This window comes from Cornus florida, unplaced genomic scaffold, assembly GCF_030987335.1.
Source record: "Cornus florida cultivar Cherokee Brave unplaced genomic scaffold, ASM3098733v1 CherokeeBrave_3.0.0_Hap2_Chr10, whole genome shotgun sequence".
Classification (NCBI taxonomy): Eukaryota; Viridiplantae; Streptophyta; class Magnoliopsida; order Cornales; family Cornaceae; genus Cornus; species Cornus florida.
Window position 1 is genome coordinate 23,759,329 of NW_026775580.1, and position 5,406 is coordinate 23,764,734.

Below are 5,406 nucleotides of genomic sequence, written 5' to 3' on the forward strand. Positions count from 1 at the left end.
CTAATAACAACTCTGAAAATATTTTCTTTATAGAATCATACATGCATCTTACATTAATTTTTTTAAAAGGAACAAGTATTTTTCACAGTAAATTAAAAAAAAGTACAATTGGGACGGAGGACTATAGCATGTATATGTATACGGTTTGGGAATGTGCAACTTTATATATATATATATATATATATATATTCACATGCACTGTCACGTGGAGATTCCTCTAGAAATCATTCCAAATTCCAACCATGAAGTTGTGGGCAGTGATTTTTTTATGCTTCATTCATCAATTTGTCCTCTTGTTAATTTGGTCAGTGTGAAAGGTCACATGCAAACACTCTCGGAAGTCTTGTTGACAGAGAGATGCTGCCTGCATGAGTTAAGAGAACTGGATACCAACATGTGAATATGAAAAAAGGTTAGCCATTACAGGACAAGAGAATGGTCACTTGTCACTGAGTTGTATTTAAAATAGCTAGTTTAACCCTTTTGCCAACTTGAATTTCCTAATAGTAACAAACAAGAAGTTTAGCTTGGCCCTAGCAACAATTTACGCGGGAATATATAAAGGGTATGGTCCATTTTACGTAGGCAATCTAATTCTCTCAATCGAGTGTGATATCTGTGATGTACAAAGGCAGTAGTTAAAATAATAAAATTCCCTTAAAATTGTACAATAAATAACAGGGACTAGAGCCACTTAATTTGAAAGTTGATGCGACAGTACAAATTCGATCATCTTATGTTGCCATGCCAAGCCTTGTAATCATATATATCTATACATGTTTGTATGCGTATAAGTCACCATAGTGCCAGTCATGAACGATGGTGACCATGGAGGACCATTCCACCAAGTAGGCATAGGAGCAAGAGAAAATTTAGGAAAATTAGGATATTATGCACATCCCCAATTTGACCAGGGATGTGTAGCCCTATTCTTTATGTTATTTAGGATTGTACTTTTGTTATAGAACAAGAATTAATACACTTGTCTCGGGACAAACTTCCTCCTTACAACTATCACTTGTGATTTTATGATTACACCATACTAATATTAATAGATTTGGTATCAATTTGACTCACTTGAAAAAATGAGTTTTTTTTTTTTATTTTTTTATTTTTTTATTTTTTTTTATTTTTTATGTTTATATTTATATATTAATAATATAAAAGAATATGTGATTCAATGATATTTTGACGCACAAGGTCTAAGAAAGAGGCAAAGGATACAGTATTGTTCTTCTAGTACTTTCCGGTTACCAATTGATTTTATTGAAAATATTGAAACATTATTCTCCCATTATGGTCTTTTTCTTATTATACAGCTCGCAAGGTAGTTCAAGTGATACCTAAGGATAACTATTATCCTTCCCGACATCTCTCCCAAATCGTGATGAAGAAGGCAAGGAAAGCGGTTTGATAGAAGAACACTACTATCAAGTAATTTCAAGGGGTTTGACTCTAGTGGTGAAGTTATGGGACTTAGTGCCTTATGAAACATTAGGTCTTAAGCTCGAATCTTCTCAAGTTTAATCAATTTTTTAGGAACAACAACAGCAAACATAGTTCGAGTTTTACCCGATTAGAGTGGAGGGATCACTTTGCATGGGTCCCATGGATTAATTGGGACGAAACCCCAGACATCCTGATTGTAAAAATAAAAAAATAAAAAAAATAAAAAAATAACTACCAAGTACTCTCCTAAAAAAGGAGGGGTCTGTCAGCCCAAAGACTCCTAAAAAAGAAGGGGTCAGTCAGCCCAAAGAGATACACTAAAAATTAGATACAGGAAGTCTCTCTTTCATAGAAAATCATTCAAGTGCGTTCTAACTTGATCGTCGAAGTATATACTCAGTAGGATCCATGCCATTGACAGCCTCGGTCACTACCCCTCTTCTTCTCCTGGAGGAATGAGGTTCAATTCTGGATGGTGCAGAATTGCGTCAACAGTTAATGTGATACCCCCTAATTTTCAAGTCATGGGTTGATCATAATGCAAAATTTCATTAACAGTTAGTGTAATACCCCTTAATTTCCAAGTCATGGGTTGATCCAGCCCACACTAAAAAATAAAGGGATATCAAACAATTTATAATAAACAAGCACAAATTACAAAATGAATAATTAAGAATAAACAAAACGCTGAAGGAAAATTTAATAAATGATAAAACATGTCCTTTAAATAAATCTTTAAGTTAAAATCCATCATAATAAATCCTCAAAACTTTTACAACTCCGGAATCCCGTAAACTAAGAACCCCTAAACCATAACCTATAAATCCATAAATAAATAAACTAAAGTCTAACATTAAATAAGTATCCTACTTTGAATAAGCAAGAAGAGTAGATGATAGATGAAGTCTCCGAGCTACGGATCCTTAACCTTGGTATTGGAACTTTTAAGAACCTGAAAAAATATAAGCAACGGTGGGTTAAACCCACGAGCAAGTTCACTCTACTAAACCATTCTATTAAAGTTTTTATCCTTTAGTACAAGATGATACATAGTAATACTTTACAATAACCATGATAGAAAAATCCTCCATGCCTAGAGTTATACATATAATGATAGGCCATAAAACTATGTTTATTAAGTATAACATCCATCCTTAGAACTATATTCACTAAGTTCCCACAATTTAAACAAAAATAACAATTTTCATAAATAATGATTCATCATAATTAAAAGTAAATGTTCTCCAATTAACTAATTCAAATACAATAGCAGCTCGTCTATACCTCCAAAAGTATGTATTTGTCCATACTATATAATAGCAAATCATCCATGCATTTGATGTATGTATTTTGTTCATAAAATTAAATTGACAATCATTTCATGCCTTGGCAACTCGGCCATATATACCTCCATCTAACCTCATACCAAGACCACTCAACCAAGTCAAGGTGCAAGTAAGACTACGCTCATTAGTCAGCCCACGTGGTTCCGAAATTCTAAAGCCATATCCATATAATAATTTCTCAATAAATCATATAATATGCAACAAATGCAAAATATAAGCATGAATAAATTATATAAGATATCGTACTATGATTTCCATCCACATCACAGCATATATAAATATGATAAATATCAATGAGCAACTTATTAGTTAATTTTGTTTTATTTATTTATTTATATATTAAGGTCCATTATGCGTGATAGTATATAACACGTACGCTACACAATTAACCAATGTAACACCATCTTCAGTTTTCACTAAAGTGGTAACAAACCAATTAACCGATACAACATTATCTAAAAGTGGTTATAACTAACTTTGGAATTTAATACCCAAACTATCACGTTATATGCTAGGATTATTTAGCCAACACCACACTTAGCCATTACAACTTTATCCAAAATGATTACAACAATTTTGTGATTAAATAAATATTTTAACACGTGGCATAGTATAATACGTGTGTTACACCATAAATCAATAATCACTAAGTGGTAACCAATTATGGGTAAAATTTAAACAAGATCAGATAGTATAGTAATAAAGAGTTTTGCTCGACGTATAATCCCTATCGGTCGACCAAAATAGTCAAACTAGTCGATATGAAGTCCTCTTTCGATTGACCGAAACCTGTAAAGGTCTTCTTGTTCCGCGTGATAATAGCCTCCAACCTCTGTAATTGGTTCGTTTCCCACTTCAATAGCCTCCAAACAGTCCAATTAATTCTTAAATTATCTAACATGCTTCAATGATTAAACATACCAATATAGCAAATTATAATCATGCTTCAACAAATATACAAACAACACATAATATATATACGTATACACACATACAACAGTTCTGATCGTGCTTTTAGTCATATTTCTTCAGTGATTAACATGAAATTAGTTTTTACGATTCTGGTACCCAATGTGTAAAATTTATGGGTTCTAAGAAGAGAAGTAGAGTAAGAACTTTCCTAAAGTTTACGAAACGAAAACTAACACCGCAAGCTTCTCTGATTTCGTTCTGCAAGTCCGGTCGCCTCCCACGTCGTCGTAGTCGTCGTCTTCTTCTGGTCCAGCCTACTTCCCTTCTTCTCTCTCTTCTTTTCTCGGTTTGTAAACCCTCTACTGCCTCTCTCTTTTTTGTCTTCTTTTCTTTCACGTTCCAAACCCTCTCTTGTGTATCTTACAATATATATATATATATAAATAAAATATGCAATTTATATGCCACTTAATATTTATATCATTATACATAGAGAGTAGTGAACTCTTGCTTCTGGTGGAGAAAGAAAATTCTTCTGCACTTTGTATAGGGAAATCTAATAGTCACATTCCAAACCCACCTATATGCTTTTATTTTAATACAAAACCACTATCACTATTTCTAGTTTCTAAATTTAATATTTACCAATAACACTAATTACAACAATAAAAGGTAATTACCGAACAAATCAAAATAAAAATTGCTTCACCTCTGGAACGTCTCACCTCCACTAATCGGAATTTTTGTTTTCTTTGATATTTTTGTTGTTACTTTACATATTAGCTTCCTTTTAGGCATTCATACCTTTATTACTTACAAAAAAAAAATGATGATAGTGAAAAAAATATAATGATAGTATAATAATAGCAATATTAAAGAAACCATTAAGAAAAATAACTAATTAACAAAAGAAATCTAAAATTTGATAGAATAATAGCATTTTTTGTAGTGAAATTCCTCATTATGTCAATAAATTTTTGTTATTATAGTAGAACTAGAAAAAAGATATTTTGCGACTTATTATGATAGAGGAATAATTGGAATGTGCTTACAACTAGTTAGAATCTAGAATAAAATAAAACAAAATTAACAAGAAAGGTGAGACAATTTGTGACAAAGGAGTTGGAGAAAAATAGATTGAATTTCTAATTTTTAAATAGCACGCATTTAGGGTGGTATACAATAATTTAAATTGTAATATATTAATTTTTTTTTTATTTGGTGAAGTGTTGTGCAAATCACAGGTTACCTTAAGGTGATCAAGTGGATAAAAAAATAAAGATTTTATTTTTAATTTTTTATTATTTTTAGTCGATGTTTTGTATGTCAATAGTGTAATTTTTTATTTCTTTTTCACACTCAAACAAATAGGCAATGTCAACTTTAGTATCAAGTATTAGATGCAATTTTCTAACACTTACAAATTTTTTTAAAGAAAACAAAATTCCGATTAGTGGTGAGACGTGATTTCGAGAGGTGAAGAGATTTCTATTTTTATTTTTTTAGTACATACCTTTTACTGTTATAATTAATAGTATTGGTAAATATTAAATTTGGAAACTAGAAAGAGTGATAATGGTTTTATATTAAAAGGAAAGCATATAGGTGGGTTTAGAATGTAACCTAATGGTCACTATAAAAAGTGTGGAAGAATTTTCTTGCTCCACAAGAAGCAAGAGATCAGTAGTCAGTACACACA

General features: G+C 31.4%; 1 long non-coding RNA gene across 1 annotated transcript; it reads right to left on the reverse strand.

Moving 5' to 3' along the window:
* Positions 1–2,177: 2,177 nt before the first annotated feature.
* Positions 2,178–4,115, reverse strand: LOC132279630 (uncharacterized). The gene is made up of 2 exons (XR_009471364.1): positions 3,942–4,115; positions 2,178–2,401 (listed from the first exon to the last, which is right to left on the reverse strand). It is a non-coding gene; the product is annotated as an uncharacterized LOC132279630 (long non-coding RNA).
* Positions 4,116–5,406: the final 1,291 nt, after the last annotated feature.